This window comes from Gopherus evgoodei, chromosome 6 (assembly GCF_007399415.2).
Source record: "Gopherus evgoodei ecotype Sinaloan lineage chromosome 6, rGopEvg1_v1.p, whole genome shotgun sequence".
NCBI lineage: Eukaryota > Metazoa > Chordata > Testudines > Testudinidae > Gopherus > Gopherus evgoodei.
Window position 1 is genome coordinate 26,489,839 of NC_044327.1, and position 24,068 is coordinate 26,513,906.

A 24,068-nucleotide genomic window follows, 5' to 3' on the forward strand; every position below is an offset into this window, starting at 1 on the left:
TCTTTAAACAATCAAACACAGCAAGCAGCAAACATTTGGCTGCACACTTCTGAAATCCCAAACCATATTCAGGTTTTGGTAGACTAATTTCAGCTTTTTAATTAAAAAAAACCACAAGAAATTTTGAAGGAAAGCAGACATTTTCTGTGATTTTTTTTTTGCTTTTTAAAAACACCTAGTTTTCGATCCAAAAAAAGTTTTGACGGAAAATATTTGTCCAGCCCTTTTAATGAGCTTTAGTGCCTTTTAGCACTAGCTGATGCTGAGAACCAGCGATACCTTGTAAAGAAGTTTTCTCAAAGCTGGATTTGTGCCGAGATGCAGAAGGTTTATTTTTCCCAGGGCTGCCTCTGGCAGGGAGCAAGTGGGGCAATTTGCCTGGGCCCCGCAGGGGCCCCCATGAGAATATAGTATTGCAATTTTTTTTATGGAAGGGGCCCTGAAAATTGCTTTGCCCCAGGCCTCCTGAATCCTCTGGGCGGCTCTGCCTACCACACAGGGCTAATGTGGTTAATTGTCTCTGAAAGCTGGACAATATTCCCTAAAAGTTCAGAGATGCAGCATAATTTGATATTCCATATGTGCAACTCTTGGACAACAGGCACTTTTCCACTTATAATCAAAAGCAGAAAAAATTAAACCAATTAAACATTACTCCTTACTTCCCTCTTCCTGTAGCGCTCTCCTTTCCAACCTCATTCAGGTGATACAAAGATTCTCCACTCCCCAGGCATTATTAGGATACCACCTCAGCTTCTTAGTATTCTTGAGTATTATGTTCACAAAATTAAGTACTGTAGCCCTAAAGCTTAAGGTTGCCAGTATGAATATAGTTTTAAAGACCAGGATAGGCTCATACCACTTTAATAGAAACCCAAGGTGACTTTGCAGAGCATGTAATTTATATATAAATATATAACCAGAACAGAGAGAAATATTCTTGGAAATATCTGATACCATGGAACACAAGTATGACTCCAATTTCATGGTGTGACTAATTACAGGAAATGACCAACCTCCAGAGTGTATACCAGTATTACATAAAAATGGTTTTTTGCATAATAGAGAAATGGGGTATCTGAACTAAATACCATAACTAGAAGAATCTTTCCAATTTACATATCAGTTGTCAAATGCTGGACTGTGAAGACTCTCAAGGACACTTTAAAACTCAAGCAGTGTCAAAAACCTCATGGAGATCCATACTATCTAACATGTAGCAAAGTAAGCTATAACTTCAACAACAACAAAAACAAACCACCTCCACCAATCAATCTCACTCTCCATTTAAGTCAAGAACAAACTGCATTAAGTTGCTTTCTTCTCTATGCATCACCAAACCAAAATCTCAGAGCAGAAAAACACATTTCCCTGCATGCATTTGAAACACTTTGAAGATTAATTGTTTTTTATTTACTATACAGCATACATAATTATAAGTTAAGGTCAGTTTCCCTTGGCCAGTTATGGAGCAAAAATGTAACACACCACTTCAACTCTATCATCAGGCTTAATAGTCAGGTGAAACAGTGCCAAGTTTCAGGAAAGCCAGGATTAAAAACAACCAGGGACTACAGTTCAGTTCCCTCCATTAGACCGATTAACTGCAAGCACTTCTGACAGGCAATATTTTCAAGAGTCTCTGAACAGTTAAGGAATAAAACATGCTGAGCTTTGAGTATATTCAATAGTATCTTCAGTGCTGAGATTCAATTATACTGTTCATGTTTTCTTACTTCACCCATTACTATGGTATCTGAACACCTTCTGACATTTCTTTTCTCTGTTCTTTTATCTAGTTGGAAAGTTTATCCATCAGTACCCTTCAGCTTTTTAACAGATCCTCCAGGAATCCTGTAGTCATTTCATTGAGTTGCATTGCTAGGAGGTAGTGTTAACAAACGGAAGAAACTATCCACCATTACTTTGGCTAATCTGATTTTTCTCTTTCTATGAACTCCTACTGGCAACAGACTCTCTGGAAAATTTGGTGAAACTTACACTTACTGAACGTTAGATAAATCAATATTTAAGTTGGGCTGAAAGCTAAATTTATAGTAATTACTAAGTTTATAGTAATATTTATAATCTGAGAGTCTGTCAACTGCTTTAAGAAAAAAAAAGGAAATGTTTTGGTGTGTCCTCCCCCCCCCAAAATTTATGACACTAAGCTAGAAGCTTAAACTTTCTCGTTCCTCTCTAACGAGGTCAACTTTGTACGGAAATACTTTTATGATGCTGTTTTCTGTTTAGGAGTACCCCCCATAAATCTCATCCCTTTTTCCTAAGTCTTCCTCCTCCCCGCCCCCCAAATGCGCTAACAATGCTAGGAACATTCGTAACAATGTGCCCATTTCTGATAAGAATGATCTGTGGAGGCCTCATATAGGATATCACTGGAGGCCTCAGTTCCCACACTAACTCCCTAATTATCTCCTTCTCTTCTTTCCCTGAAAAATGCATTTAGAAAACAGCAGGTGCCACTGCTCCATATTAATTTCCAAACAGTCTCTCACTGGGGAGGATTATGATTAAAGTGAATCCCTTTGTAGATTCCAGATTTTGCAAATTCCAGAAGTTAGCTCTGTATTAGGTTGGTAACAGTGTTTCTTAGTATTTTGGTGATATCACTTCAAAATGGTAGAGTTCATTCATTTCCCCCAAATTTTTTAGCAAGATGTGAACTTCCATCAATGATAAAAATTTCCTTTGGAATCCCTTTCCAAGAAAGTCAGATGATTTTTAAATTAGGCTGAAATTAAACACCAAAATAATTTGTGTGTCCATTGAAGAACAAACAGTGCAAACAGTATTTTGTATATCTACGTTTATCTTTCTCACAGACAGATTCTACTATATGCGTATGATATATTCATGTCACACCAGAAATTATGCTATACTATCCATAAATGTTTATTTTAAAATGTTTTCATACTTTATTTTTTAAATAATTGGGCACTGTCTTAGTTGAGTACTTATGTTTACATATCAGAAGGCGGTGTCACTAATTTTCTGAAAAGATATATATATATATATATACACACACAAGTACACTTTGTTTCAAAGACAGCCTTATGCAGTTTAAATCAGAACCTCTGAATTACAAGCACAGATAAAGGCATTTTCCACCACTGCATTATGAACTGAATTTTTAATTCTGTTTTGTTGTTAGAAGTCAGCAAACTTTGTAAATTAAGTCTTAAAACAAACCTCCAAATTTGTAAGATTTTGCCTACCTGGAGTTGAGGCTGATCAATTCTTCCAATGCTGGCACCAACATTGTGTCAGTCAAACACTTAACTAGATATCAAGGGCCAAGAGAACAGTTTCCTTTTATTCCACCTGGAAAAAAATATTGTCTCAGTCACTTTTTTCATGGTCTTCCAAGCATAATAAGACAATTCATTACGTTATCTTTGCCTGTCACATTAGGGGTTCATCGGAAAACACACACCAAGGACTGAAGCATAAACTATTTGACTCTGTGACTTACTCCTAAATTTTTAATACAGCATGTACATAAGTGAATAGGGCCATCTATCCTTTATTTTATTTGATGGGTCTCTTATGAAATATATTAAGTATTATATTAATTTATAGTTCAATTAATTTAAGAATATATTCATTTAAGATAAGCATTTCTAAACATTAGCATTGAAGTGTACCAAATCACAACATCCAACAGTGGAAAGTAAAATAATTTTTAGACCACATTACGTTAGAACGGGGTTCCATTTATGGTAGGAAACTGAGCTTAAAGTTGTATCTGCATTAGGTCTTACACTACTGATCATTGTTTTTCCATTGCTCATCTTACTACTAACTAGTAGAGAATACAGAGTCTGCAGAACTACACAAAAGTGATCTATTGATTTTTTAAAACTGAAAGGCAAATATTTGTTTGTTGCTTGGTTTTGCTGATATGAAAAATCTCAGAGGCCACAGCAATAGATTCCAATGTTTCTAAATGAAATACAGATATAATAGAAGGTGAAATGTAAAACAAGACATAAAATATTTATTTTTCATTTTAAAAATTTATTTTGATTAAATAACTAGATGATCACAGCTTTTTCACAGCACTCAGAATGAAAAGGAATGGAGGGAAGTAAGGAAGCATAAGTAAAGATAAAAAATTGAAAAATACATACACCCTTCACTAGATCTAAATATGTTACAATATAACAATTCATAACAATTTCATTATATAATATCTGCTTGAAGATACCTCACTGGTTTAAACAACAAAGCCAAACCATCCCACCACTCTATCATATCCTAGCTCCCAAGTCTATTAAAACATAGAGTGCATCATCTCTCACAAACACACTATCTTGAAAGAACAGCTTTATGGTGAGATTATATACTATGCTAATTATGAGGGCATGTAGGCAATGTTCAAAAAAAAATCACAGTTATCTTAAAAACACTTAGAAGTTTATCCATCTGTGTTCTGTATTTCATGGGTACACAGCTAATAAAAAGGAAATTAATGTGGTAATAAGGCCAGGAAAGCAGAATGGTTAATGATATACAGCTGGTCACCATAACATAATAAAGAAATATTGGTAACTATAAGTCTGACAAGGCCGTAATCTTCCAGCTACTGTGAAACTAGCCAAGAGAATTACATTATGTTACATTCTAATAGTTTTTCCATAAAAAATGAACCACATATTTAATTCCAGACAAAATCCATGTTAAAGTGGAGTTAAGGATGAGAGAACATATCAATAATTTATGGCCAAATACATTACAGTGACGTTGTGATTATCCACAACCCAATCATCCTAGCCCCCAGAAATTCAATGTTAAATTTAAATGTAAAGTAAATCCAAAGATGATGAAGTATGGAAATTCAATTAGGATACCAAAACAACTTTAATTCTCCTCTGCAGTAACACTATGCAATAACCATATGATTACAATTAAGGCGTGTTAGTATTTGTGGTTTCAGATTAGATTAAACTGATTTTTTAGACACACTACATTTGTCTCTCTCATCTTCCTTCATAGTGTAAATTGTCATGGAATTCATTCTACACTCAAAGTAAGTGTTATAAGCTTAGGGAGAATAGTCACACTACTTTTTATGTATAACCAAGAGCTTCACTCTCTAAGTGCAAAGCTTAATTCAACCTTACCTATGCAGCCACAGCTGGATCCTCCATAATATGTGACCATTATTGATGACAAAAAATAGGAAATCAATAGCTAATAAAACTTAGCAATAATGACTTAAATATTATTAATTATTTGTATTCTCCAAAGTGCCTAGGAGCCTCAGTCACAGCCTAGGGCCCCATTGTACGAGGCACTGTACAAACATGGAATAAAAAGCAATCTAAGTAGAACTATGCTGATTCACATGAGCTGAGAAATTGTCCCCTCTAGGATTTAAGTTTACAGTGTTCTTGTAATGTAAATGAAATCCTCTTCACATTGTCCTTCATGCAGCGCACTTGGGGAATGACTTAACAGGTGTCAAGATATTTGACTGTCTAAGATTGCTTTACTAACTCAAAAATGTGCTTTACTAACTTTCACAGCAGCAGTTCCAACTTTTGGACATGGTCTATACTACAAGTGGTATCCATGTTTGCATCCTGTTAATATAGTTGGCTCTAAACACACTCCATGATTAATACCCAGTTAATAACTAAAACCCTGTGAACGTACACCTTATCTTCAGGGACTTTCCTCATTGTGATGCTATTTGCATGTTCTTTCTCTCCTACCCTAGAACTTTAGACTTTAAAAAAAAAACACAACCACCTTGTTTCCTATATTTAGCTGAAAATAAAGTATCACATCACTTATATTTGAAGATTTGCTTTTATCCAGTAAAAATATAAGAACGTACTCTTAAGCTTCTGTAATCCTTAAGCATTTTTTTATATAGTTTAGGCTTTTAAAGATCTGTACTAATAATCTCATAAATCACTCCATTCACAAGGGCAATAAAGGCTTTAAAATACAATTTATGTGTGTCAAACCTTCAGCACCATATTTTAGTTTCTAAATGTAAAGATGGGTACTGATTTTTTTTAATTGAAAAATAGGTAAAATACATTAACGAATTTCATAGACAAATTGTATTTATCAGAATCTGTAAATATATAAAATTAACTCTTGAATTTTCTTGTTGCATATTGTCTGCATAAGAAATGTACGTTACAAAACAGGCTAATCTGTGATAGGCTACTACATATTTCTATTAGCTGTCACCATTCTCTTCTGCAAATTTATATTTCTCAGCAGAAAGTCATGGACCATACTCCCCAATGCTACCATTAGTATTTATAGGGGGGAATAGATGTCTCCTGAGAGTAATGGGGGTTCTCCTCTCCTGCACTACATCTTCAGGAATATGGAGGCCTTACCCCATGGAAAGGTTCCCTTTGATTTCTGAGGGTTTTGGATAAGGCTCCAGATGTCCATTCCACTCTGGAGGAGCAAGGCTGCCTTCCTACGGACCGCAGGAGGGGACTGGGTAAAAGAAGGAGCCTGTGGCTGGGGTTACAAAGAGGAGAGAAATCCCAGAGAACAGCTGCCACACCACTGTTGGCTTTGGGAAGTTGTAAAGTAATGCTTTATATGGTTAGTAAAGTAAAATATTTGTACAAAGCATTTCATCGACAGAGAACGCAAGGGAACCACCACAGGACAATAAATGCATTAGATATGTTCCTTATGAGACTTATTTTCTTATTTGAAATTTAATGATTTTTTTTAAAGCCTAACTGCTGGGAATTACATTATACACTGTTCCCTGTTTAATAATAAAGATTGGTAGCAAGTTTAAGAATGTGTTTCCTGTGGGCCCCTTTACATTTTCTCTCTCCAGTAAAACTTACAAAATTATAGTGTCCTAAGGAAAAAAACGGAATCAGTGTAGACAGAGTACACAGAAGCTTATAAAAATGCTCTGGGTACCTTTCCCAAGACCTGAAGAAGAGCACTGTGTAAGCTCGGAAACTTGTTTCTCTCCCCAAGAGAAATTGGTTCAATAACAGATATTATCCTACCTCCCTTGTCTTAATAATGCTCTACTGGCACTTTGCTTTCTTCAAGGTATTAGCTATTGAAACTTGAATTCAGAAAATGTAGTAAATTAATTCTCAGTTACACATTTATCTTTGAATGTCCAGCCAATATTTGGCTTAGTAAGTTATTATTATTCCAGGGTGAATTCAAAATAAATACAAGATGTGTTTTAAAATTCTATAGCTTTTTATGTTTGTTTTCTGTCCTTCCTCCCATCCTCCTATGATTTCAGGTCTGATTCAATGCCTGCTAAAACAATGGAAAGACTCCCATTTAACTTGAGTGGGTTTTGTATCAGCACTTAAAATGAGAAGCCTTTTGGATATTCAGATAGACAGCCTAGTTTCGCACTGTTTCTTTTGCTTACAAAAAATTCATATCTTGAGGAACTGATGTTTATCAAGAAAATAATGACATGGGCCCCAATCCTGCAACGAACTCTGTATGGGGTCAGAGGTCCATCCACATGGAGTTCGTTATAGAATTGGAACCTTGTTCTCTTAGCCTAATGATGTTTACTTGTCACATAGCCAGAATTGTAACATTTTTTATGAGACTGTTTTCTGGTCTGTCCACGGATTCACTCATTGAGCTTCCTAACCTCTGAAAATATGGAAAACTATTTATGAATAGACACTAGGAAGACTAGATGAAACCATACAGAATATTTTGGAAGTTTAGTCTATGTCCAGAATAAATACTTTATCTACCACTTTCAGAAAAAAAAGAAAAAGGAAACAACAAAAACCAGCCCTCTCTTGGAGCCCCATGTTTGAGAGAATAATCCTATATCCATGTAAATTGCATTTTGGGCTCATAGTCATCCCTAAAATAAATTGCTCCAGTTTTAAACATGGAAACATGTACAAGTTAATGCATATAGTTGGAAAATCACTGAAGAGTGTGGAAACTGCTCAGACAGCTACCACAATAAAATATAATTTTACTTTATCTTGGAGTAGCACAGAACCTTTTTATTACACTCATAACAGTGAGTAAATTACTCATAATTGCTTATGAGGATAAAAAATAAAAAAGCAAATCCAACAAGTCCCTTAACAATCTTAGCCTGAAGTCCCAGAGCCAACTTCACAGTTTGGATGCAATGAAGCTTGTCAAGGATATAGTAGGTGAGACAGCCAAGGATACACTAAATTCTTAGAAAGAGAACAGGAAAAAGGAAGAAAATTATAGCAGCACGTATAGTTTCCACACAATGTCAAGCACATGTTTAATTAAAATATTGTGTAATATTGCTAGATTTCAAAAAATGTTGTAGTCATAATACATAAACCAAATATAACAGATGAGTATGTCTTCATGACATAATGGGTGTTTAGCTGCAAGGACTGATTTAACTAATTTTTGCTATGACTTTATGTTATGGAATCTTGAAATACAAAATGTGAGACGGTACCTGGGGAATTATCTTAGACTCATAGACTTTAAGGTCTTGTATCTCTGATGCATGTGAATCATGTATAGAAAACCACTAGAAGTGTGCGGTGTAGGCCCCATGTACGTAGATAAGGGATTAATCCAGGAACAAGGAGTTACATAATATAGACCAAATATCCCTGGTTGCAGATACTGCTACTTAGAGGTTTGAGCTTTCAAAGAGCAAAGGAGAAGAAGGACTAAATATTTTTCAAGCTAACTGAGCCTGTTAGTGACTGCAGGAAAAATCCCTACCCACTCTCCAGGGTCAGCTTTTTAGTCGCATGGAGCATGGCTGGGAAGTTTTCACCGGGACTGGCTGGAGCAAGCCACTCTCTTCTCCTATTTCATACAGCTATATTAATTCCAAGTAATCCCTTTTTACTTTGGTTTTTTGAGACTTATGGAACCTGGTAGGGACCCCCCAAAAGAGGGGAAATAAATCTACCATGTGAACCACAACACAAGACTCCAACTGGGACTGGGACCAACCCCCATTCTTATAGTAAAACTGTTCACACTACCAATGAGACAAGCATGTTATTTGGGGCTAAAAAAGGATCACTTTGATGTATAAAATCCCAAACAGCATGAGCAGATGGTCTTTTCTGAAATCTTAGCTAACTCCTGTAAACCTTCTGAGACAGTCAGGCCTCCCTGAGAGATAAAATACTCTCTAAAGAAGCACTGCTCCCAACTGATGTTGTTGTGGTGCATGTTCAGCTGAAGGGGTTAAATGAAGAATGTTGTGAGGTGGAATCTTTTGTGTATTCTTATCACAGCCTGTCCTTTAAGAGAAATGGCACAACATACAAATATGCTTGTCGCCCATGCAAAATGTTTGAACTGTACCATAGACAATCCGATTTATGCAGGTTTCTAAGGTGTATACACTCACCTTCTTTTCACAGTCTCTCTCTGCTGTATGGTCTCTGCCCTTTTACTTTGCTTCGGTTTCAAAAACATCTACAAGCAACTCAGGGTTGACATATATAAGACCCTGTGCCATGCAACTGTAGAAGTTTAATGGAAATCTGACTGCCTGTCATTAAGTCTCACCCCTTAATTGGTTAAAGCTCCAACTCAATATTCACCACAAGGTTGTTCATTAGTGAGTTGGTTTAAATTTTCTGAAATGCAGTTTTGTGAGAACTAATACAATTTCCCACCCCCTTTTTTTAAACCAGCTTTATTCACTAATGTACAGAGAAGTGCATTTCTCTATGATAATAATGTTTGATAATCTCTCAAGACATAGTAGATGGAGTCAGAAAACAATACTATTAATCACAATAATGATTACCTAAGCAAATCTATCTGTATATTCATAGAGTATCAGGGTTGGAAGGGACCTCAGGAGGTCATATTGTGTGCATGCATGCTCATATATATATTTTGGGTGCCCAAATTGAGACACTTTCAAGGGCTTGAATTTGAATTTTTGGGTGCTCCCCATTTTCTGAAAATCAGGTCTCCTTAAGATGTCACTCTTTAAAACCTTAGCCATATACAGAGATGCTGATAATACATATTATTTTCTTAAGATAATACAACTGAGTTACACAAATAATTAGTGAAAACTACTGACCAAAGGTCTGATTCAATGTTCATTGAGGTCAATTGATTTCTCTACATTGATAGCACTGGCCTATGCACTGGACAATTTTCACTGTATTGCTCCTATCTTTAAATCCTTACCCAGGCTCTGGCTGTCCTTACTCAGATACAATTGTGTGTGAAGTTACCTGTCTTGTAAACAAAAATTAGGTGCTTGATTTTATAAAGTGTATCTGATAAAGAAAGCACAACTTGGAAGGTGTTGGTCAGACACTAGGTGCAAAGCAAACACATCGTTTGGCTACAGGGGTGGTCACATACCACAGACAGAGAAAAAAATGAAGTGCATTAAATCATTTCCACTGAAAAAGTTTAACCTGCTAAGATGAATGAAGTTGAAGTAATAGTTAAGAGTATACTGGAAATTGTATCCTTGCCCCTAGATTATTTATGTGACATGCCAGCATTTTGAAAAGTTTTCAAATTCAATTCTGAAAGCACAAGTAAAATAATAAGGGTTAGAAATCTCTTTTCCAGCTAACTCTGCTTTTATTTCAGTTGTACAACCTGAAGGTGTATAGTGGAGGATCTTACAATAGCTTGATAATAGGGAAAAAAAGGCAATTGTATGCTAATTGTGATTCATGATGAAAACATGAGAAAGTCCTTTATTTGTTGAGTCTACAGTGGTTTGAGACTAAGACCCTAAGGTATATTTGATGCTTTAGTTTTATGTAGTGAAGCACATTTGAACTGTACTTAACAGGTAGAACTGCATTTAAATTGCTTTAGGAAAAAATCGGTTTTGATCTCTTTATTACTCATAATTTAATTTGTTCAGAAGTGAAACATTTTAAGAACATAACGTTCAACACAGAAGGCTGGGGTTTGTTTTGTATAGAACACAAGATTTATACATTGTGCTTAAGCCTTGAGGCGAGTGTACATTCTAAGATTTGATTAACTGTAACAGTGCAGGCTCCTTTTTCGAAAATCTGAGGGTAGTCATAACACTCTACTTATTATTTGTTTTATGATTATGTAAACAGAAAGAATCTGAACTATACAGGCACTACCTAGGACTATTTGTGACATTCTGACTTGCACATTTTGGACTTTATCCTGGTGTTCTGTACATTGGGGGAAAGTAAATGGATACTTTTATTATAAGGTTATATATCTGCTACAGGATCATAGGAAGTACCCAGCCATAGTCTTATAGCCCTCCTTAAATTGCCTCAGAATTCTATTAATATACTGTGAAGAAGTTGAACAAGGAAAAATGCAGTCTGTTTTGAATAGTTTCTGTGGCAGCCTCTTAATTTGTTAGTGGAGTTATGTACATTTTTTGCTGTTGGTTCAAATGCAGAGCTAAAGGAAATGCCAAGGTCAAGCATACATGAGTGAGTGAGAGAAAGCAGTTGTCATGCAAGGTATAACCAGATAATCTACAGAACAGTCCTGAAGACTCATGTTTGATACAAAAACAAGTGAATTTAAATGCACGTACAACTAGTATAGCTAAACTTGAGTAAGTGCATGCAAACCTGTGAAGTCCCCAAACAAAATGTTTTTTTTTTAACCAAATATCTGAAGTAGCTTTCTCCTGCATGCCATCTCCGTCCCTTATACCAAGAAAATAAGAGAGCACTGTAGTTAAAGTCCTCAGATACCTCTTCTTTCTTGGGTCACATCCAACCATGACAATCTGTGTCCTCTACTCTTCTACATATTTCTGAGAGAAGAGTGCCAGACTCCCAGGCCACAAATCCCTAGCAGAAGGAAGGAGTTTGCCAGCCCCCTTGGCCTATTATTTTTACAAAATAGCTGGACTCTCACTATTCCATTAAAACTCTAACTACTGTCTGCTCTCTGGCTTCTTAGTCAAACCAATAAAACTCCTTGATGGCTTCTGATGTGTACCCTGAGCAGAGATCCCTATGCAGAAGACCCAGACTCAGAAGTTAAATGGGAGTTCGTGGAGAAAGGCAGTGACTAGCAGAAGAGATACTACAAGGCATTAAAATCTCAGCTTTTGCCACTCAACAATGATGGAGGTACTGTGTAATTTTCTATTCTAATTATAGGAAGATCCCCTTCATGATACGCAGGTACCTAGGTAGTGAATGGTGAGTTTTATGCTACCTACTAGTACTAGCTCTACCTATGCATGATAGGGATATTAAACTTTACATTTTAAAAAGGAACAAAACTAATGGTGCAGAAGATTGACAAATACTGTAGACTGATGGCAGATAAAGTAGAGAACTCAAGGGTGATCCCTCTGTGTACATGTTTCTCTGACTCTCTACATATATATGTGTCACTATACATATATATTTATACAAAGACACATGCAAAAAAGCATCAATTTATGGAGCATGGAGGAAGTTGAGAGAAGAGCAATAAAAGCAAGCAGGAGGTTGCGGGGACTGAAGAGAGTGATAGCTAAATGAGTGAAGCAATGCCTGAGCAGGGAGGCACAGTAAAAATTGACAGTGTGTTAACAATGGAGAGGAATTTTTTATAGCAGCTCACAGAAGCATTATCAGGCACAGCAGGATGAAATCAAGAATCATAATGAAGGCTGAATATTAAGAAAAATATCTTCAGCGACACTTTTTAGGTTGTGGAGCAGTCTTCTAGGGAAAGTGGTGGAAACCCTGCCACCTGGGATTGTTAATATCAGTCTTGTTAAGAAAGGGTAAATTAGGAAACAATCCTAAATGTCCAGGAAGATGACCTAGATGGTCTAATCTTCTTTTGTCTTTGCCTCCTGTCATTCGTATGTAGCCAAAAGATTACAGCAGCTGAGAGTAATATGGATTCCATTGCATGACTACATTGATATTGTTTAAACATCACACATTAATTTTCAGAGTTGCTAAATTAATATCACACACTTTGCAGCCTCAAAATACCTATACTGAACTTCGCTGTCTGGATTCACATAAGACAAAGGTTGGCAGAATATCAGCTACTCTTTTGAAAACATTGGGATAATGCAGAAGAAGAAAAAAAAAGAGAGAAACACTGAGGTAACAACTATCTAGTAATCCACAGTACACTAAATACCTGAAAAAGTAAGAACCATCTGTTGGCTCTGGATATTTATCTAATACATTAACTCTTTTATTATCTTCACAACAGGTTCTGTCCATGCAATGCAAATGGTTTCAGTGACTATATATTGGCTCATTCCCAGCTGAAGACATAATGAGGCGTCTGAAAACAGTTTATTACACCTACTATATTAGCGAAACCATCATAATAAAAATCATCTTTTCCTTTTGAATAGAAGGGAAGATAATAAATGGGTGAATATGGCATCCAAGGATGTTGCACCACGCTTGGGTTCAACAGATAGCCCCTGTGTAACATTGTCTTCCACCTTGAACAAAAAGCAGGCTGCTTTGTGCACGATATACAAGGAATATTTTCCTCTGTCTACTCTTCAGCTGCACAAAGAATACAGTACAGAGACTTACTGATCCAAGAGGGATGTCTTTTTCAGAGAACCCTGAACTGCTAAAACTTGCCCAAAACCACTGAATACCCATCAGTTACTCTCTGTTCATGCTCTTCAAACCTATACACTCTGTTTACCCTTCTCCTCGGTGTGCAATATATGTTCACAAAATGTGCTTTCAAATCTGGCCAGGCATTTCAGGTGTGTCCTAGTTTTTCATTCATTTGAACAGACATCCCATTAAGACTAATTCTGAGGAAAAAGTTGGTGCATCTGAAATGAAAGATGTAATAACTGATAAACCTTGGTTGGATTTTAGGAATCTTAAACTGTGCATAAGTCAATTTTGCTTTAAGAAATATTGTACTATTAGAACAATGATCTGCAGCCTCACATAAAAGTGGCATAAATCATTAAAAAAAATCACATCAGTGGTTCTAATTTTTAAAATTCACACTCTGCTCAAATTTGCTTGAGCTCCAGCAACAACATATTGCTAAATAGAAGATCTGAATGTAAGACGTTTAAAGCTGTCCTCAATACCTTTCAAGGGTAGGGCGGACCAGCAAATTCACAACAGTTTAAAATAAGTTTATGTTTAATGGACTCTGGATGCTTTATGTTTAATGGACTCTGGTATTGGGGGTCAACATGAAAATCTTAAGAGGCTATTCACAGGCAGTACAATGTAAAACAGCCCAGAAGTTGCTATATTTTATTTTATGCAAGGAACCAGCCTGGTAGCTAGCTGGCTCAGGGTTGAGGAAAGGGTGTGCATAAAGGTAATATAATGCCACATTTCCCCTATCCACATATAAGCTGCACCAAGCATAGCTGTGGTTCAGGCCAAGATCTTAACCAATATCTTTGTAAGCAACTTTTATTTACAGAATAGCAACTTTTCTTTTAAAAAAAAAAAGCATTCAAGGAAGGAAAAATAGCTGTTTAGTGCATGCACAGCCCTTGACAACTGTGCCGTTACCAGTTGCTAGCTATGATATCATAGTTGCACTGACTGCTACCATCATAGAGAGACATTTTCCCCCTAAATTATACAACTTTTAAGATTATTTCACATTATGTAAACTGCTGCTTTAGTCTTTGCCCAAAACAGACTTTAGATTTGAACAGATGGAGCTCTTCCGATCGCTAAGGATTCACTCTGAAAAGTACAATGCAGGCTCCTGTACTTATCCCACCAGTGACTGTTTAATGCAATCAAATGTGGGAATTACAGTTTATTGGGAAGGAGCTATGTACTTTAACAGCACCTGAATGAAGATTGACCTATTCTCTAATCTGACACCCAACAAAACACTTCTATGGCACAAAGCTGATATCTTTCTTTATAGGAAAGGTATACTTCTACTTTTGTAAAGTATCTTTTATATTGCTAAAATTGCTTGATGTAATTTAAGTGATACAGCTGTAATTTTAATATTACTATTTGTTTTTTTGATTTCCTATCACAACTATAGGAATCCAAGAGATTTACCAATACTATATGCTACTGAGGTTACAAGTAAGAGGGTGTCACAGGATAGGGTAGCCTATAGGGGAATTGGCCCCAGCCCAACTGCTTTTTTATCTGCATCAAAACCAATCACCTGTGAGAGAGCTATCAGGGAGCTCAGAGCAGTTAGCAGAGATAACTGCAAGGGGAAGGAAGTTTCCTGCAGGAGACATAGGGTCAGGCAGCAGGAAAGGTCTCTTACAGTAGCACCAAATGGGTGTCAGGTGCTAGGACCTCACTGTAGAGCCTGGGCAAAAGGCAGAGAGAGAGAGGCAAGCAGCCAGCCAACCAGCCAAGGAAAGGGCTGTAGGAAAGACCTGGAGACAGGCTGAGGTAAAAAGTAGTCTAGGGAATTGCAGTAAGAGGTCTGACTAGGTAGATTTTCACAGCTTCCCACAGAGGTCTTGATATGGAATCCAGAGTACAGTAGGGACCTAGGTTGCCTTACAGACCCACCAAGGAGGATCCTGTGAAACCCCTTTATCCCAGGGGTGGAAGGACTACTGATTCTGGAGTGGGCTGAAGAGGTTGCTGGATGATTGTTTTGTTGGACTTTGTTTACCCCTGGGAGAGAGGGTGAACTTAATGACTTGGCCAGAGGTCCAAATTATTAAGAAGTGCTAAAGCTGGACAATCTAAGAGGAGGAGTGTGAAGGGCCTCGAGTCAAAAGACAGGAAAGTGAGCCATTGACCAGGTACCAGGAGAGGATCATAAGGGGATCTTGTCACAGAGGCATTGTATATTGTGTCTGGGTGACTAAAAGTAACTAATAGTTTTCCTTGTGTGAGTTATGTAAGACCACTTTCCGTTCTAATCCCCTGCCCAAGTGGGAGCTTGGATTACACCTGACTGGTCTGAGGCCAGTTAGCTGGCACAGGAATGAGTCTGGAAAGAGGTGAAAAGCAGCTGAGACCAAAGCCCACATCGCTGCAGGTGATGGAAAAAGCAGTTCCATAAATACACTGAATCTAGTGTTAGGGAATTAGCTCAGGGAAAAGGCTATGTCTGTACCCTTAGTTGTGTGTTCATTTTATTTTGTGTAATTTCATACTTGTGAAAAACATGGGGCTCTACTCGTAGAGGCTGCCAAATGGTGCCCTTTGTTAATTGAGGATTTGCCTCTGTCCAGATAAAAGTGTTGGTTTATATCTGAGGGCAAATTTGTTTCTGGGGTTAATTCAAGCCTCCTCCAATGTTGTGGAAGGGGTTTATGAGGTTTCGGCAAGGCAAGCAGGGGTCTCTCAGGGAATTTGGAGATTTATTTAACAAATCTGCAGTGTCCTCAATACATGGTTTACTGCAGATGAGGGAACAGAGTGAGAGAGAAGCTTTCATTTGTTCACAGTCACACAGCAAGTCCATAGCAGAACCAGGAACAGAACTCAGGTTAACTGACTCCCATTCTTGTTTTGAAACCACTGAGCCATGCCAGTTCCTAGATGACACCCATTTGCAGAGTCTGTTGATGTTATCCAGAAGTTGTGCAATCCAATGAGAATATTTATGAAGGTTACAAAAGGGGAGTGGGCCAGTAAAATAGCATTTTGAGATATCTATGGGGAGCAGAAGAGAGGAGATGGTCCTAGCAGGAGATCTGACAAAGGAATGTCCAGATATGTAGAAAGAGAACCTGAAGAGGATGGAATCATGAAAGCCCAGCAGGATAACATGTTGAAGGAGGAATTAAGTGACAGTGTCAAAAGCTGCAATGAGTGCAATGAGATGATGCTAGAGTTGAGGTGCTGATATTTTTCCAAGAAGATATCATTAGAGACCTGGGTGAGAACAATTTCAGAGGACTGCAAAGGGCAAAAGCCAGACTGGAGGGGAACTAAGATTGAAATGGAGCAAAGGAACTTGTGGCATGATTATAAATGGTACTGGAGAATCTGAAGGGAAGAAAGGAGATGAGTTGTTGTAATTACAGGTAGGTAAGTTAAAAATGAGGGAAAGAAAAATATGCAGGTATGAAGTGATGGGTAAGGGAGACACAGAAACTGAGGGATAGAAAAGTCAGGAAGAAGAAAGAAATAGAATCACTGAGACAGGCTGAGGGGTTGAGAAACCTCAGTTGATGAAGAATAGGAAGGAAGAGAAGGTGATGAGGGAGTATGAGAGGTGAGGAAGGGAAATCATAGTGAATCTTTCTTTTTGAAAAGTTGTTGAACTATTGTGTGGTGAGAGCGGAGGATGCAGAAGATGGAGGGAATGTCTAGGAGGAAGTCAAAGATTACAAATAAACAAGTTTGGATTATGAGCAAAGGAGTCAATAAGTATATAGAGATAATGCAGTTAGGCAAGAAACCTAGGACAACTGAAGGGGGAGGTGTGATGTTGGCAGAGTAGGTACCAGCTCATGCCAATGCCCCTAAGCCTCACTGAACATTAACAAATGCAAGGCTTGAGACCAATCCGATTCACCTGTGTGTTAGTAATGTTAAAATAGCTATCAGAGTTATAAGAATGTATTTAATGTTTAGACTTTATGAAATGCTTGTAGGATGCCACATGTATTAATCTTACTTATAACTATTTCTCAATATAAGGTAATATAAGATAAGTGTCTGCTCTGTAACTACAGAAGTGTTTGCTAAATCGGTAAAACCCCATCGTCAGAAGAGAAGCATTACCAAGTGTGAAATGCTAATTTACCACAAGAGGTGTCACGTTCTTCCCAACAAAATAAAGTCATCAGACAAGACATTATGGAACATTAGGGGACAAAAACTTTGTTGATTGTTGCTCCCACGACCATGAAGTGGAGAGGTGCACAAACCCTTGTCCTATCAGCTTGAGCTCTGAGGCAAGGGGATAACATTTCCTGTCAAGAAAAATTATCCCTATGCTGCTTGGAAATCAGAGAGAGCAAAATTTCTTAGCATAAGGAAGGGATCCCAAATCTGTTTGGCTTTAGTTAGCTCTAAAGGGCTTATTGAGCTTACGTATTATAGCAGCTACTATTACCTTTTGGAAGCTAAAACTATCTCATTTGTGTGTTTATATTTATCTGATTTTTTTGCAACAGTGTCACACTGCTGACTCATGTTGAGGTTACAATCCACCACAACTCCCAGATCTTTCTCAGCAGTGCTGCTGTCACCACACCAGTTTTCCCCCATTCTGTATTTATGCATTTAGTTTTTCTTTCTTAAGTGCAACACCTTACATTTGTCATTATTGAATTTCATTTGGTCTATAGCCCAGTCCTCTGATTTATCAAGATCCCTCTGAATTTTAGCTCTATCTTCCAAAATATTGGCAAGCACCCCTAGCTTTGTGTCACCTGCAAATCTGATCAGTATGCTCTCTATACCTACATCCAGGTTGTTAAGAAATATGTTAAACAACGCTGAACCCAGAACAGATCCCCGGGAACCCTGGCTGAGACCTCCTTCCAATCTGACATCATTCAAGCTATGTTTAACCCCTTATGTATCCACTTAATGGTAGTTCTGTCGAGCCTGCATTTCTCCCTCTTACTTATCAGAATGTCATATGGGACTGCATCAAAAGCCTTGCTGAAGTCCATGTACATTATATCCACCACACTCCCCCATCTACCAAATCAGTTACCCTGTCAGAGAAGGAAATCAGGCTGGTTTGGCATGATTTATTCTTGGTAAATCCATGCTGACTGCTAGTGATTAACCCTTCATCCTCTAGGTATTCACAAATTAAATGTGACAGCTTCTTTGACAGCAGTCTAATGTGTTTTAAGTCTGCAAAAGAATTATTATGTCATCAAACTGATATAATATACCTCATGTTTAAGTGGGGGAATTCTGTGGATGATGCAGAGAGATCCTTTCCCCTAATGTTTCAGTGTAGAAGGCAGCCAGGATTTGTTTCTGTATTCCAGGAGCAGTAGGAAGGAGACCATTCATTATTGCTGGCAGAACAAACTACCTGAGAGAGAGGCATGTATATTCATTCCTTCTACCCTTTCCACAGCACAATGGCATACACGTGCTTTCCTCCGATGCTTGCAACTGTGCGTCAGACAATGTCTGAAGAAGATCTCCCAATATGATATTAAAATCAAATAAGGACTCCTTAGTTCTGAATCAGTAGTCACACCCAACCACTCACAAAAGAAAAAAAACCCACCTTATCTATGATGGCCTAACAATCCTCCCTTTTGCCCATATAGCATTTATCATCTTTCTGGTGTCCATTATTGATCAACAGATCCAGCAATGAGTTTTCCCAGTGGTCCAAGGATGCAGAAGTCACCCAGGAAGCACCCTCTTCTTTATAACAGATTCTGATGGCTTTATTTCAAAAGAAAATAAATTAACCACTTTCCTTACTCCAAGGAGCACTAACAACAGGTTTCCTTCATTCCCCTCAGTGACCACAAACTTAGTGGATCAAGAGCAATCTAGGTCATTAAACTATCTTTCAGTCTGCATGGCCTAGAATTTAATTCATGGTAGGACCTCAGGCCTGCTCTAAATTGGTGCAAGTATTATTTCTGGAGGCTGTACCTCGTGAGAACAGTTCTTTATTTTAGACTGGTTACTATTTCACCCTTGAAGAGAGAGAGACACAAGAAGCACTTCTCCATCATATGGACTTGCAGTTCATCCAACTCACTTTCTTTTGACTGGGTGGGGAAATCATCCAGGAGGGGCCTAATGAGCACTTCTAGTTCACTAGCTATAAAACTAAAAACAACAAAGAAAAGCCTCACAATGTGAAAAGCAAACACCACCCTAAAAAACTGGATTCCAGAGAGGGAATATAAAATTACAGCCCATAAACCCATACCAAATCTGTGTCAAATATACTGTATTATCTTTAACAATCCAGCATAACTGGAAGCACAGAGGCTTTGATAAGCTGCCAAGTCCAGTGCTAAATATAACCTTCTAAATCTTATTTCTACCTTTCAGTGTCCATCCCCCTTTCACCTGGACTCCTACAAAACAATAGCTACAGCAAACAAGCAGCAGCAGTGGGAAAGTCTGGACACTTGAGGGCTCCTAGGGGATCTGCTCCACAGTAATGGCAAATTTTCCCTTGTGGAGAGCAAGGCAGCAGCATTAGTAACGAGAAACTCCCTAGGTGAGAGCAACGGCAGCAGCACTGATAAAACCTCCTCTACTGAGAGTTCCAAACAGTTGTAGCAGAAGTGGGAGATCCTGGTAAATATTGGGATCATTTCACTCATCCCTGATCTATAGATATTTTGAGGTTACAGGAACAAATCTTCAAGATAGATGAATAGAGCTCAAAGTTCATAACCACCAATGGAAATGAAAGTAAACACTTATATCAGTATTGGTTATGGAGGCAAAGATAATAAGGGAATCTGCCTATAAGGATTTATTCAATGTCAAAGAAGACTCACCAATAAATTTAACATGTCCTGTAGCTAGTTAGTTGAAGCAATATAGCTTGTTGTGTAGTAGTGGATCCAAGGACACCAATTCGCAGCAGTATTTACTCACTGTAAAAATGTCAGATTGAGCTGAATACCTGTGTATGTTGTTATATGTATCTGTTTTATATATAACCTCTGAATGATTTAATTGTAACTGATTCATCTTAAATATTACGTTAGAGTATATCTAGTTAATGACAACGTCAAATTTTGCAAAAGTCTAGATGTTCAAATGTAGTTCTGTATGCAGTCATTATTTGAGAATGGGAAGTGCCCAAGTTGCTCAAAGATATGTTGAATACATAAATAATAAACAAATATGATGTATTTTGCTCTTTTGCATTAGCTTTCACATTTTACTGTAATTCAAACTCACTTTGCATATCAAACATGATATTGCTTTACCCATCCACTTTGTATATACAGTTTAGTTAATCTTTGACTTTTGGTTCCATTTCCTTTTTAAGCCTTTGTTTTAGTTTTCATGCATAGCTTATCTAGCAGTACACTAATGCATGAAATAAATCTTTTCTATATAGAAGTTTTCTTTAATATACTGGTTGCTAACTGGAAGAAGGAAACTGATCTACTGAAACTCATTTTTCACATTTTAACAGCAGAAATGTTATTTATTATAATAGGCAATGAAATCCTACAAGGTAGGTCTGGGATAACATTAAACTGACAGATGTGCAATAACAGCATTTTCAATACAGGAGTGTCAACACTTATTTCTTAACGATAGATGTCAAACTACAACAATGACCTGCTTTCACCTGCATCATGCAAAAATCTGAAAGTATCTCCTCTTGTACTTTTTACATTTACTGGTCAGAGCATTCTCATCCATATTATTGAATAGCTATTTCTCAAATTATGTATAATTTGTATAGAGGAGCCTCCCAAAATAAAAAATGATCACTTTTGAGTTTGCATATTTAAAATAGCATGCAAGTGCAAATTTGCGGAATGAATTATAGATCAGGTAACAGTACATGAGCAGTAATATAAAACAACTTTGACACCAATCTACCTGCAAAATCTAATGAAAATAAGTGTCTTTTTCCCCCCAGCATCTAACAGTCAGAGAAGTAGTCTAGGTAAGTATCACTATTATATATTTGAACAAAATAATCTTTGTTAAATCAATAAATTCAAAAATCACTGACCCTTCAAAGACACAAGTCAAGCTGCAGTCCTGAGAACAGTTGATAAAAAAAAAATCAATTCTGTTGGATAAGGGTCTGCATATTTAGAAGCACATTATATGACAATGCAGAACATATTTCTAACAGAGTTAGAGAATGATACTTCCAAGCCTGCCAGTCATAAATATAGAACTGTTTCCCCTTATGTCTAAACTGTTTCAGCTTTCCTAATAAAACACTCTTAAATTAACAATAGGACAAGTAGAATCTTGAGATATGAGAACACAGAAAAATATAATATATAAAACAAGATATTTCAAGATATTCAGCTTTCCAAAGTTTGGCCTTATTACATCTTTATGCCGACTGAAAAACTGAAATAAGTTGCTAATGTGATTATTATTATATTTATGTATGCCCTTGCTGTGCCCATTCACCCCCTCAAACAGGAAAACCCACAGAGGAGAGAAGCATGAGATTACACTTTGAAAGACTGTCATAATCAGCATGATGTAAATGTGAAACAGTGTATTTTATAAATCATCATACCCAGGACGCATCTACTACTGAAATACGGCCATCTCTGGGTGAGGTATAGCAACTGTTTAATAGTGTAGAGCAATATTATACAACATTAAAGAACAGGTAGTGAAGCCAACGACTTGCCCCAGCTAAGATGTCTGCTCTTGCAAAACTATCACAAAGAGCCATTGCTCTTTTTTCAAATAACAGTGATCCCATGCTGAGGAATAGGTTCAGATAGTCAGAGAGAGTTTCTCCTTGAGAATTATAAACATCTTTTCTTCAGAACCCTCAGTTTTTCATGGAGATGCTTTCAGTTCAAGTACTGGCCATGTCTACTCTGAGCTTATGCAATCTGATGATATCATAGCATCTAAATGAGCACACATCTCAAAACAGATTATTAAGAAAAAGCAGAAAGACTACGAGGAATAGAACATAGGATGGATCAGCAATGAAAGCTACCTCTTGGAGGTCAAAAAGTGCAAGGAAAAAGTTAGACCTGCCAAAAACCCAAGCAGAGTTGGACCTTGCAAAGGAAATAAAAATATAGCAAAAGATTCTACAGCTATACAAATAAAAAGAAAACACAGAAAGAAGAAGTGGGACTGCTAAACGCTGAGGATGGGGTGGAGATTAAACATTATCTAAGCATGGCCCAACACCTAAACAAATTCTCTCCCTCAGTTTTTAATCATAAAATAATAGAATATCAAGGTTAGAAGGGACCTCAGGAGGTCATCTAGTCCAACTCCCTGCTGAAAGCAGGACCAATCCCCAACTAACAAAAGTAATGAGCAGTTTAGGGGTAGTGGCAGGGTGGCTAATAAAAATGAGGATACGAAAGTAGAAATTACCACATGTGACGAGGAACTCAAACTCATATAGCTTAATGGGACCAAACTGGGGCCCCAGATAATCTCTTCAAAAGAATATTAAAGGGACTAGCACATGAAATTACAAGCCCAATAGCAAGAATTTTTAATGAATTCATAAACTCAGGGATCAAATTCTATGACTGCAGATTGTAAATATAGTATATCTTTTTAAGAAAAAGGGTGGGGGAAACGCGATCCAGTAAACTATAGGCCTATTAGTTTGATCTCAAATTTTGAAAGAAAAAGTAGTTAAGGACATAGAAGTAAACAGTGACTGGGATAAAATAAAACATAGTTTTACAAAAGATAGATCATGCCAACCCAGCCCAATCTCTTTGAGAAGATAACTGATGTTTTAAACAAAGGAAATGCAGTAGATCTAATCTATGGGAGATTTAATCTTACTGAATTTCAGTAAGGGATTTGATGCAGTTGCACAAGAGAAATTACTAGTGAAATCAGAGAACATGGAGAATAATATAAGAATTTAAAGGTGGATAAGGAACTGATTAAAGGGGAGACCACAACAGGTCATACTGAAAGGTGAACTGTCAGGCTGGAGGGAGGTTACTAGTAGAGATCCTCAGGGATTGGTCTCGGGATCAACCTTATTTAACATTTTCATTAATGATCTTGGCACAAAAAGTAACAGTGTGCTCATAAAATTTGCAGATGACACAAAGTTGTGAGGTATTGCCAATATAGAGGCCGGAAAATCATATAAGAGCTGGACAGCTGTGAAAACTGGAGTAACAGATGTAGGATGAAATTTAATAGTGCAATGTCATGCACTTAGGGACTAACAATAAGAATTTTTGCTTTAAACCGGGGACATGTCACATGGAAACTACAGATGAGGAAAAAGACCTGGCTATAGTGGCTGATTATGAAACCTGAGTATGAACTGCCTTTATGATGCAGCTGTGAAAAACATGAATACAGTCCTAGGATGCATCGGGTGATAGAGATAGGGAAGTGTTAGTACCATTATACAAGGCACTGGTGTGCAATTCTGGTCTCCCATATTTAAAAAAGATAAATTCAAACTGAAACAGGTGCAGAGAAGGGCTACTAGAATGATCAGAGGAATGGAAAACCTACCTTATAAAG

At 37.3% G+C, this 24,068-nt stretch overlaps 1 protein-coding gene across 40 annotated transcripts in view; it reads right to left on the reverse strand.

Annotated features, from left to right (window-relative positions):
* Positions 1-24,068, reverse strand: part of PTPRD (protein tyrosine phosphatase receptor type D) — a 1,707,428-nt gene that overhangs the window by 1,255,367 nt on the left and 427,993 nt on the right. For all 40 annotated transcript variants that reach the window (XM_030566328.1, XM_030566329.1, XM_030566317.1 and 37 more), the window contains exon 4: positions 3,237-3,342. The gene's annotated coding sequence lies outside the window, so the exon portion shown is untranslated. The remainder of the gene's footprint in view (positions 1-3,236; positions 3,343-24,068) is intronic.